The sequence below is a fragment of the Diceros bicornis genome, chromosome 33 (assembly GCF_020826845.1).
Source record: "Diceros bicornis minor isolate mBicDic1 chromosome 33, mDicBic1.mat.cur, whole genome shotgun sequence".
In the NCBI taxonomy this organism is placed as follows: Eukaryota; Metazoa; Chordata; class Mammalia; order Perissodactyla; family Rhinocerotidae; genus Diceros; species Diceros bicornis.
Genome location: NC_080772.1, coordinates 16,846,966 through 16,860,298, shown reverse-complemented (window position 1 = coordinate 16,860,298; position 13,333 = coordinate 16,846,966). Strand labels below are relative to the sequence as shown.

The following is a 13,333-nucleotide window of genomic DNA, read 5'->3' as shown; positions in this document are numbered from 1 at the left end:
AGAGGACAAGGGCTTCTCTTTTTGGTATCACTAGTGCCTGTGCACAGTGTCTGAGGAGTAAGTAATTTTTGTTGAACTGAACTGAGCATTGCCCATATGTTCAAGAAATACCACTAACAAGGTGTTCTCAAACGGAAGGTTATGCAACTTTAGTAGTAGCTTAGGAGAGCAGGCATAGACGTTGTTTAAATTATTAGGGTAGCTATGGTCTGCATTAATAAATACATAGCAATGAAATGTAACGGGACAACTGTTCTGGTAAGACCGAATTTGGAGAATGTGTCTATTTCTCAGTAATGTACTTTTGAAGGTCATTAGTGTACAACATAATTGGAGAAAGGTTTGAGGAAACTAGAAAAGTTCAACCTGGAGAAGGCTTTTGGGGGTGTTATCTTTGTTTTAATTTTATTAGTCTCTTTTTTTTTTGCATTGACTCATATACTCACCACTTTTTTTTTTTTTGAGGAAGATTGGCCCTGTGCTAACATCTATTGCCAATCTTCCTCTTTTGTTTTTTTCTCCCCAAAGCCCCAGTACATAGTTGTGTATCATAGTTGTAGAGTTGTAGCTCCTGTGTGTGGGACTCTGCCTAAGCATAGCTTGATGAACAGTGAGTAGGTCCGCGCCCAGGATCCAAACTGGGGAACCCCAGGTCGCCAAAGAGGAACGTGTGGACTTAACCACTATGCCACTGAGCCGGCCCCCAATTCTATCAGTTTTCTTAGGAAGCAAGATTATAATTGTTTTCTGTGGCTCCATAGGATAGAGTTAAATGAGTAGCTATAGTTATATGGAAGCATATCTAGTTGTATATAAAAAAGAAATTTTCATTTTTCAATGTTTTTAGCATTTTAAATCAAAATAAATACATAATTCCATCTACTACTACCATTTTATAGATGTGACAATGTTTTCCCGGTAAAGTAGAAGAGACATAATCTCATAGTAGAGGATATTTTCTTCATATGAATAAGTTTAACTTTAAGAAAAACTCAGGATGTCATTCTTATTTCTCTCAGTTTGTCATGGGCCCTGATGAATGAAACTGCTCTGATCTAAAGACAGCTTTTGGGAGCTGTTGGTGTCAATCACATTTCTTCTTTCCCTCTCTGGGTCTTTAGTTCCATGAATTCAATATAAGGGCAAAGGACAGCTGTTGGTAGTAGTTTTAAATCAAAGATTAGTGAGAAAGCATCTTTAATCCCTTATTAATGGCTAAACAAAACATGAATCCATCTAGAACTGGAAGAGAAAGATAGGGTTAAAAGAAAGGATTTCACGTGCTTGAAGCCCTCTAAAATGCACGTGGATATTTCTTCTCTTTGCATTAGGCTCTATTTAGATGTTGGTGCAAATTGGTAAGTGAAATGGACTTTTCTGCGTCTTCATTTTCTCTTCATTCTTTTAATGGGCTGACTGATTTCAAATATCAAGAACTGTAATGATAGGCAGTAATTTAATAAGCAAACTCTACATAAATGGTCCTAAGAATTGAAGAATGTAGTCAGTATTTTTCAAATGTCCTACAGCCTTTTTCAGCTTAAGAAAGAAGAGAGAAGCAACACAGAGAGTTAATTTCTTCCACTGGAAAGTAGCCACCTTTCTATCCAATTGTAACTAAAAGAAAATGTATTTAATTTATTATTTCAATTTACAGAAGTGCATCCACAGCTCAGACTTCAGTGTAACACAGAGTATATATTTCATTTTTGTAAAGAAAGACTAAACTGAATCAATATTTGAAGGACCTGGCACTGTATGGAGGTCAACAGCGTCTGGATCATTTGGACTACCCAGCACATCTGTCTGTGTGTGTGAATCCTGAGTGTGTGTGCCTCACTCATTCCCCTGCATATTTAACAATGACACATCTAGGGATGTTATTATCTGAGTGCACAAAAGTGCTTATGCAATCTGATGCATAATCAATCCCTAGTCCTCCCTTCCATCATTGCACATGTAGCTTGCCTGCTGCCAGAACAGAATCACTAATTTCAGGGCCGTACTCTTCACTTTCTGGACTGAACAATTCTTACATTCAAAACAATCATTGAATTCTGGATTGCAGGCTTAGATGATTTATTGGAACACTGTAAATAAAGTTTTATGTTTCTTTAAAACTTTCCTTTAGACGAGCTCATGCTCCTTTTTTTTAAGTTTCCATAAAGTTCTAGGAATTTAAATAGCAGCTATATCACTCAATACCCTTGTTTAACTATCTCCAAAACCTTGGTTTCTGATATGCACTGCGTTATCTTGTTTCCATGTTCAAAGTAACATGTATTTTTCCTCATGATCATGGCAAAAGTAACACGACTCCAGCAAAAAAAGATAACCAGTGTCATAGAGGATCATCCCAAAGCAATCACTGATATGAATCTCTTTGCCACGTTCAGCAAAAGAATATTACACCAAATGGATCTTCCATCAACAGAGACCTTCTGAGCTCCAACTTAGGTTTGCTAACTTCAGGATCACTCCGCTACCATGGTGCTCTGTTTTTTTTTTGTTCTTTCTCTCCCCAGTTCTTCTCAAAACCTACCATAGTCTCAATAGTTTTTCTCTTTTTTAGACTCAGGATCAGAGTTATACCGTAGCACTCAGGAGGGCAGTGCAAAATATCTCATTGGAGTTCAAGGACGTGATCAAAGTTGTCTACATAAAAGTTAGTGAAAAGCGTGAGGTAGTCCAAAGGAAGCTTTCCATGGCTCTTTCATGGCTCAGCACTGGAGTTCTGTGATAGTTATCCAGAATAGGATTAGCAAAAATGAAACTGTCTTCAGCTGAAGGGTGCATATACTTACTTTCATCTTTATCTTAAGACTCATTACTTTCTGATATTTGCTGAGGTGAAGCCAAGCTCTTGTTTGAAATGCCAACCAAAACAATGTGCTGCACTCTTACTAACAAAAACAGCCCCAAACACAATCACGTCTAGAATGAAATTTTACTGAAAAGTCATTTCTAGGCATTTATTTGGAATGAAAAAGGAATATTCTAATAACAAATTTAAAAAATATCATTTTAAATTGACATTTCCCTTTTGAGAGGACTCTGATATTCTGGACATTTTAGCTGATCTATGTAATTTTCTCTTCAGTTTAGGGAATTTTCTAAGATTTGAGGCACAAATTTTTATAGCAGATGCTGATGCATGTTTTTCAGGAGAATTTTTTTATCCTTAATCACTTCCCTGCTCATTTGATTCTAGACTCTAAATAGACTCTAGCTCAATCAAGGAGCCTTAGGCTATAAGAACAAATGGAATACTAAATCTGCAAAAATAGAGAAGAATGGAGAGATTGATGAAGATATAAGAGATTCACTTATCAGCAGAGAAGGTGAAGGATTTAAAGGCACTATCTGGAGAAGGTATTCAAAACCACCCTTGAGGGGCTAGTAGAAGCACTCTTGCAGTAGTCTAGAAACACTTGTGTGAATTGTTCTAGTAAGCAAAATGAGACTGTGTGGCAGAGTCACTTCTATGGCCTTTACTTACACAGAAAAATTAAAATTCCAAATCTAGTCCCTCATCCAGGCTTGGAGGTTAGGGAAGATTTACTGATCCTGTTGATGTCTATTATTTCTATTATTCCTAGGTTATAATTTGATGTGCTGGGAAATAAATTAAAATACAACTATTTTATCTAATTTTAACTAATTTAACTGACTCAACAAATGTCTAACTTTTCTCACTCTTTCAAAGATTACCTTTTCATAAATGAGAATATTGAGATGGATTATAATTTTTTCTTTTACCTATAAAATGATTACCAGTGCTTGTTAATTTCTTTGGACTTGTGAATCCATTTGAGAAGCCCAACAAAAGCTTGGACCCTGCCCCCAGATAAATGCTTACATACACTTACAATATTAGAAGCAATTTTTATGGGCTTTACAAAATGCTTGAAGCTCATCCATGAATGCTTAAGAAGCCCTGGATTAAAATAAGATAAGATTGGAGGTTAGGTGACAGCTTATCATGACTGAAAGAAGTTTTGCTGGTGCCTTGGAAGTAAAAGATAGCTGACAAGACACTAAATCCTGGTTGTAATCTTTAGAGATGACATAGTTTATTGGCCTGTAATGAAGGTTCAGGGTTTTTGGAGTTACACCAACTTCAATTTTAAAGTGAAACTTCTTCGTTGCTATCCTTTGCTGCATTTATTTGAGAAGTGAGAATAATTACCAGTGTGCTTTCCAAATAGAACCCAAGTTAATTTCTATTAGTGACAGGATGTGCAATATCATATGTAAACAAAAAAAGACTACCTAATTAAAAGATTTCTGAAGGAGATTTCAATTTTCTAAATGTTGGTGCTCATACTAAATAATATGTCTCAACTGAGCCAGCTTACATCATTGCCAAGTTTCTGTCATTTGGCAGGTTGTTCCAACATTTAAATTCAAATATTCAATGAAGAGAGCTCTGCAGAAAAGGACATTTTTTCTGAATGAACAGTCTTACCTGTCATCCACGTATGAAACAAACTATTGCCCCATCCTAGTTATCATTGGACAGGCAGCCAGTCAGTCATTAATACTGACTGAGTGCTTACTATGTGCTAAACATTGAAGTAAAATACAGAATCTCTGTCTCAAGGAGCTGTGGTCTACTGGAGAGGCAACTAAGATTTAGTGTGATAAATGTTATCATGGGGCAATATGGGACCAAATCTAGCCCCTCATCCAGGCTTGGAGGTTAGGGAAGATTTATTGGTCCTGTTGATGTCTAAATTTAGACATAAAAATGAGTGGAACATAGTATGAGCAAAGCAAAGGTATTTTGGGAAAATGAGGATGGGAATGGAAAAGTTGCTGTGGTATCTAAGAGGAGGATATGATAAGTATAGAGTACAGAGAGCTAAGGATTTTGATCCCAAGAGCTAGGTGAAACTAGTGCAGAATTTTAAGCACAAGAATGACATGTACTGTTTTGAAGTTTAGAAACACCACTCTGGCTGTAGTAAAAAATAGTTAGAAGTTGAGTGTTGTTGAATAATTGTAGGTGAAAGATATTGATGACCTGAGGAAAGGTAGCTAATGTGCAGGACTAGAGTATTACATAATTCGTTAGAATTAGTAGTTGAGTGATTTTGGAGGGAAAACAAACAGTAAAAATGATTCCCTCATTTCTGTTTTATGTAACTCGATAAATGGAACAATTCACAGAATAGAACAATTCACAGTAAGTGACATGATAGAAGAAAAAGTTTTGGAAGGAAAGATGAATTCAGTTTGAAGTATGTTGAGTTTTAGTTGAATATATAAAATCCACATGGAGATGTCCACTTAGTAGTTAGATATGCAGATTTCATGTTATGGGTAAGACTTAGGCTATAATTGTAGGTATGGGTGTTATTCATGTATATACAGATAATTGGATCTCATTTTTTTATTGAGGTAATATTGGTTTATAATATTATATAAATTTCAGGTGTACTTCATTATGTTTCACCTTCTGTGTAGATTACATTATTTTCCACCAAGTCTAGTTGCTACCCTTCACTGTACACATTTGCCCCTTTAGCCCATTTGCCTCCCCACCCCACCCTTCTCCATCTGGTAACCACCAATCTATTCTCTATGTCTATGTGTTTTTTTGTTTATCTTCCACATATGAGTGAAATTAGACAATATTTGTCTCTCTTTCTGGCTTATTTTGCTTAACATAATACCTTCAAGGTCCATCCACGTTGTCACAAATGGCAAGATTTCATCTTTTTTGTGGCTGAGTAGTATTCCGTTATATATCCATAGTATTCCAATATGTATGTATATATGTATACATATACATGTATATACCACATCTTCTTTATCTATTCATCCATTGATAGGCACTTAGGTTGTTTCCAAATCTTGGCTATAGTGAATAATGCTGCAATGAACAGATGGATGCATATATCTTTTTGAATTGATGTTTTCGTGTTCTTTGGATACGTACCCAGAAGCGGAATAGCTGGATCATATGGTAGCTCTATTTTTAATTTTTTGAGGAATCTCCATACTGTTTTCCAGTGGCTGCACCAATCTACATTCTCATCAGCAGTATACACAGATAACTGAAGTCATAAAAGAAGATGAAATTAATTAGGAAGAATGAAGATAGACAGAGACTGAGACAGAGACGGAGAGGGAGAGAGAAATTGAGATGAAGAGACAGAAGGGAATGGAATGTAAGAGAAGGGAAGAGATGAATGAGATGCAATCAGATTCAAGGACAGAATTCTGCAGGCACCAATCCTATAGGGGATGGTGGAGGAAATGAATTTTAAAAAGAAAGTTTGAAAGAAGCAGCAAGAAAGTAAGACAAAAATCTACTTGGCTGCCCAGATGCCAGGAAATATGAGTGCTTCAAGAAGGCAAGAATTACCAACAGTATTATGTCCTACAGAGATGTCATATCCCAGTTATAATAAGAATGAAAAGGAATCATTGGATTAATTGACAAACACAAGTATGTTTTATGTTTATTGACAAACATAAAACAAACATTAAAAGTGCCCGACAAACATGAGCTGTTGAGAACAATCCTAATGAAGGCGACTGTGGAAGCCAAAATATCATGGGTCGAGAAGTGGGAAGGGAGAAAGTGAAAGCAGTGAAAAGAAACTGCTCTCCCAAACAGTTGGCTGCTAAGTGGAGGGCAGACAATACCAGACAATGTTCACTTAAAAAAATATCTTCCATCTGTTGCTCAAAAGAGCTGTATTTTTTTCAAATATGTAAAGCGAAATGCTACCAATTGCATATTATTGCCAAACTAAAATAAACTAGCAAGCATAGGTCTGAGAGTTGTTAGGCTTTGTATACTTTATTTTCCTTCCCTTGTTAGGAAACTCAGCACCTTTACAATCACTGTGAATACCATTTGGCTTTTATTTTCATGTGTCATGTCAAGATTGGCTACAAAAGTCAGAGACAGATAAAAGGGAAACGAGAAAGCCAAGCATCTTTCACTTGGGTTTGGATCAGCTGAGGTTCTCCCTGAAGGATGGAAGTAAGCCTACTGAAAGGAGAGTGCCTGCTCTATTTTAATTATTATTTCAAAATATCAAATCGCTGGTTTGAAGGCCTGCCTAACTGAGCATTAGTCCTTGAAATAGTCAAAAGATTCAGGGTAAGAAAGTGAGTTCCAGTGACAAAATCCTCCTGTTCCATTGGGTTCCAGTGATCACAGCCGTGGTAGGTTAGGGCAGCTGTGCACGGTAAAGCAGAATCTGGGTGCCAGCGTATTTCTGCAGTGCCCGCCATTAGTTTAGCAGAGATATTGCATACTAAATTCACACAACACAAAGATTCTGATCATCAAGATCTTTAATGTTTGTTGGTGAAACAATGACCTGAATTCTGCACCCAATGTTGACCTGATGCTGTAAATATGTAAGTTGATGAGCTAAGAAATTTGTCAAATTCATAGTAATTAGTTTTCAGCTTATAGTAATTCTAATTCATTGGCCACCTCGTTGAGTGCACCATATCATGTTATGACAGCAGAAAACTATTTAAGGTAATTAGGTAAAAATTCCTTGATCATTTGAGTTCCAATAAGGGAAGTGATCTAAAATATTTTAAAAACTATTTTTGATATAATTTAATTAGTATTAGTATCTAAGTCATATTTTCTTGTGCTTTTTACTTAGCAAAATCATCTAACATACATCATTGTAGTGGCATTTACTATCTTTAATTTAAAAGCCAGCATTTTTTCTTTTTTTGTAAGTAATGCGGGATGAAGCTGTGCTGTAGGGGTTAGGAGCTCGGGATCCAGAATCAGACAAGCTCAGTTAGAGTTTCAGTTCTACCATTGACTAGCTGGCTAGTCTTGAGTGAACTGCCTCCTTCCTCTGTGCCTCAGTTTCCTCATCTATAAAAAGACGATTGGAATGGTACTTATTGCCTTGACATGTTGTGAGGATTAAAGCGATAACTCAAACCTTGATATAGTAAGAATTCAATAAGTGCTAGCTCTCATTGTTATTGTTGTTATTTTACTAACTGGTGGTTGTAAAAATTTAGAAACACCAAAAAACAAGAAGGAAATTAAAGTCACCACAGGAGAATAAAATTTCACCAGAAATATTAATATTAATATGCTGGTATAAAGTGTGTGTATGCAAATTTACATACACAAAAATAGGATCACATAGGTCATATTATCTTATAATCTATTTTTACTTCACTGAATAATATATTGTAGTCATTTTTCCTGATATATTCCATGGAATATTTATATTCCATAGTATATTTACACAGCATAATTATAAATAGTTGTCTATGTTTATATGCATACATCATAATTTATTTAACCAACTCTGTTATTGAATATGGTTTGTTCCTATACTTTTGCTATTATAAACAGCACTGTGGTGAACATCTAGGCCTACTAAATGTTAGTGTACATCTTTAATCTTATTCATAATTATAACTGCAAATAAATTTCTAGACATAAAGTTCTGAGTTAAAGGGTAAATTCTTTTTAGCTTTTTTCTCTAAACATGCGTGGTTCAAATTTACAATTGAAGTGGTGGTGAACAAGAGTATTCTTTCCCTGCAAATCTTAAACATGGGACACTACCATTATTTACACTCTGCTAATTTGATGTTTCCTAGTACTTTTAGAAATTCTGTTAGCATACATCTTACAGGCTTTGATTTTGGAATGTTTATAATGCCTCCATTTTAATTTATTTTGCATGCCTGTCATAATAATTATCTCTAGACTGAGTACTTCTTTCTTTTAGAATCCATTTAGGAAATGTGACATTTTCATAGTTATCCAACAATTCTTTATGGAGTAGTGTGTAAGAACAATGATAGGAAACACTAAAAGAGTATTGCATTTGTGTTACCTCCATGGGTTAAATAATTTTCCCATGGTTATGCATTTTCTTTGGGGAGAGGCGGCACACCCAATGTTCTCTGTGATTCCTTTCAGCTTCTTAAAACCCAAGTCATATACTACCAGTGAAAATATTCATTTACTTCAAAAGGACATTATTTTTATATCAGAAACACTCATACAACCAATAAGCCAAATATTTGTAATACTTAAATATATTGAGAATATCTGGCTGTACTTGAGCTATGTTTTGTTGCTGTTGTTCTAAGTATTTGATATGACTTAATATTGTTCTGAGACTCTTGTAACGAGAAAGAGTAAATTTTCAAGTTAGAATTACCATTGGTAATAAACTAATTATTATACAGGGACTTATACAGAAACAGCTCAATAAATAGTATTATTTAAGATGAAGAAATGTAAACTTAAGTTGTTGAATAACATCTATAAGTTTGTTTGTAATGACTTGGAATTTTGGCAATTTATAGAAAAGGTTGATATGCAGTAAAAGTTGACTAAAAAAGCGAAAGCCTTTAATAATAAATCAGAAGCTATAAGATTATTGTATTTTATTGTCAGGAAATAATGCCCTAGATATTAATGAATAAACTAGCTATTATGATTTTAATATTATAATAATTAATAATAAACTAATGAATAAACTGGTAACATGTTTCTTCCAGTGAAATTTTCAATCACTTGCTTGAAAATAGACATAGAGATTTATCTATATCTATATCTATATCTATATCTATATCTATATCTATATCTATATCTATATCTATATATCTATAGCTTAGTTTCATCTTATATATAATTTTGTTTTTTCCTCAGGAAGGAAGTTTTATTTCCAAACCCCTAGGAAGACATTACAAATAATGAAGATAGAAACCCAAATCAAACCCTGAAACAAACAGTGGCAGGCCTACGGGAGAGCCAGGAGGACCCAGCCAGTCAGGGGTGGGAAGTAAGAGAGATGCATTCTAGACAGGGAACTCACCCAGAGCCTGAGTCTGTATATTAGTGTGACTACTCTGGGGAAAGGGGGTTGGGAATCAGAAATCCCCACCCCACCAACCCCAATGTTGCCCTGGCTGACCAGGAGAAAGTGAAGGCAGCAGCACATGAGTGTGACCTTGGCATTTACTGCCTGCTCCGATCCCCAACAGTCCACAAATAAATTACCCTGCATATCTCAGGGGTTGAACTGGGAGAGCAAGCAAAATAGCCGTAGCTTCTGAAAGAGGGGATGGGGCAGCTTCACACTGGGCGGGGCTGTATACAAGGGGACACAGTCCCACTCTTGCTTCGGCTTCTGCCGATGCTCCGCGGCTGGGCATCTGCATGCGGGTCCTCTCCCCTGCGGCCATGGGGCAGCAGTGGTGCAGGCTGCACTGCTTGGTGCCATTGGTTCTCCCTTTGCTGAAGCTGCCAGGCCAGTTCCAAGTCCCTAAACTCAACGTGCCTTGTGGCTGTTGCTGCAGGAACAAGGCGATCAGGTAGTCCTGCTCTACCTGCCACTGCTTTTCTGGGGAGCCACTCCCACCTTCTGCTCCAGGCCCCTTGCCCAGGGAGTGACTTAGGTGAAAGTCAGAGTCACAAAAGCAGCTGTCTCCATCCACACTGTGCAGGCTCTCCCACACCACCTGCTCCTCCTGTGGAAAGCCCTGGTCAGTGACCAGCAGGCATAAGTAACTCTTGTGCTTGGTCGTGGTGATAAAGTGGTTGTTTCTGAAAAAGACACTAAGTTCATCTTTCTTGGCAGCTGCTCTTAGCTCACACAGACATGGTAGGTCAGCTGCGCCGCAGTGGTCTGCAGGAGCTGCTCTGCAATCAGGCCTTCTGTCACGAGGTTGGCGTCACTGGAGTGGTTGCAGGTGATCGTCTTCTCTACTAGCTGATTGCAACTCCATTTCCCAACTGCACTCACAGCCTTAGATCTGTGGATCAGCAAGCCAGCCATGGTACAGAGGTATGCCTAGTCGGTCAAAGATGCTGCACTCAGATAGATACTCAAAATCAGAGACACCTGGGAATCACACATTGACATCCAGACTGTGGGCTGTTCAGGCAGCGCTGTCATTGCATCATCTACATTCTGCTGAAAATTAAGTTGAAGTCTCTCAGACTTCTGGGGCTCAATGCACTGGAGGCAGTCTCCAAGATGGGCCATGAGCTTATCTAATGTGATCACTTCCTTCTAAGGGAGCAGCACACACACATAAATATGTATATATACACATATATATGTCATTTGTATATGGCATCTTTATATAAAATTGTTACTTGGGTCTTTTATTGGTTCTTACCGTGTCTCAAAGTGTTCCTTTAAAGTAATGTTTTCAATGTTTCTTTTAGCAATTGTCTAAAAACATATTCAAATGTTGTTATTTCGTATAGGTCATTTTGATTTCTAGCCTCATCATCTTTCACATCACCTTTAGCATATGTTGAAATGAAAATATTTAACAATTGAGAGAGAAAATAGAGAATATCTTTATGTACTAGAACCTGAAATACATTTGTGTATATATATGTGTGTGTATACAAACATACACATACATGCACACATATGCACAGATATATATACATACAGGGATATGTATAGACACACAGATGTATCTATTTATACATATATGGATGTATGTAAACATTAATATTATAAGCATGTATTGTATGCTATATAATTTATGTGTGTGTTTTCCCTTATAGTTTAACAATGGAAATGTAAAAATTTTAAAATGGCAAAATATAAAGAGACAAAAAATGACTTACTTAAAGGTAATTATTATCTTGGACAATAATTTTCCCTTCTTCTGACAACTAACATTAAAAGACTTCAAACCCATCTTGATATGTCACATAGTTATATGTGACAAATATATTCCCTTTTTCTCCTGAAAGAAAAATAAAAGAATCTCTATATAATATAACACTAACTTCACAAGGGGCTCAGTTGAAGGAGATGTGAGAATTGGCAATTCTGAATTGCATTATTATGAAGTTTGGTTACTCTTCTAAGCCCCTTTGGTTATATTTCAGTTTTGAATGTTATAAAGAATTTCAATAGGAATGGTGGTGATGATTGTGCCTATAAAAATATTGTCCAAAATTTTTTATCAGTTTCAACAAAAATTGTTTACAAATATACATTTGAGACCAATTTCAATGAAATTTCAGTAGAGACAAAATTCTTCCTTTGTGTGTGTGTGTGTGTGTTTTAATCCATTAGAAGGTTTAGTCTGGTCTGCCTGACATAGGGGTGATAGGTTTCTATCTCTTAGTCTAATTAATACCTTTAATCTTTTTTAATGGTTAGGCATTCTCTCTTTGGTTTTGAGGCATGCTACAGATAAAAGCACAGGAGGCTGGAGGTTAATCCTTCCTGTACTTTATTTCTTAATTTCTGCCACAAGGATTCCCTTTCCATCATGGCTGTCTATTCAGGAAACCTGATGATATGCTTTGAGTAAGAGACAACAGATAGTTGGTTTAGAAATATCATTTCATATTACTTACATATTAAATTGTAGGGGCTATAATTAATAACTTAAATGAATGCAACTCCAATTTCTTATATGTCTTTTTTATTATTATGCCTAAGACATGATTCAAATTAATGTTTTTAGAATTGATATTGAACCCAGATAGCACCATACCTAGAATTATTCTAACAAAATGGTAACAAGAGTGGATATTTAGTGGATTTACTAAATATCCAGATTTAGTAAATCAAGGATATTACAGATGAATACTACCTTATTGATGATGATTTGTTTTTTTTTCACTAATACGAAGAATATTGCATTTTCCAAGGTACTGATAATAAAAATACATTAACTAAAATTTGGCTTTCAATAAATCACAGAAATTTGACTTTTCATCTTAGAATTAGGATTCTTAAGTGTATTAATATGTCTTATAAGATGTAAAATGTTTTGACCATTTGCCCCAGTAGCCTTGAAATATTTTTAAGACGTATTTTTTCAGAATTTTGGAAAATATACTGAGAGATTTTATTTGTAAAAATGGACTCTCCTTCAAAATTCTCCATTTGGAATTGTAAGCAAACTATAGATTTTTAAGTATTTTGAAATTAATACAATCTTTTCAATAAATTTTTGTGAAGACATTTCAGCTCAGACAAATATGTTGTAATATATATCTTCAAACAATTTTGCTGTAATTGAAACAATATGCCATCTCTTCACAATTGTAACTGAGGAGGAGCTTTTCAAAACGGACTGTTTTCTGTAAGCAAAAAAAGAATTAAAATATTCTCAATTTGACAAGGATTATTAAAGTAACCATTCCTGGCTTACACACACACACACACACACACTCTAAAGATCTCTAAATAACTTTCGGTAGAAAAACTCAGAAGTCAAAGAGTGCTAATCAAATATTTACAAATGGGACAAATTCCTTGGGGAAAATACAAGTATAGGGAAAGTATAAATTAAAGCACTTTCAGAACTCTCAATTATGAGC

At 35.6% G+C, this 13,333-nt stretch overlaps 1 pseudogene; it reads right to left on the bottom strand.

The window, feature by feature from the left end:
- Positions 1-10,037: 10,037 nt before the first annotated feature.
- LOC131396633 (ubiquitin carboxyl-terminal hydrolase MINDY-1-like) lies at positions 10,038-11,036 on the bottom strand (annotated as a pseudogene).
- Between the last annotated feature and the right edge of the window lie 2,297 nt (positions 11,037-13,333).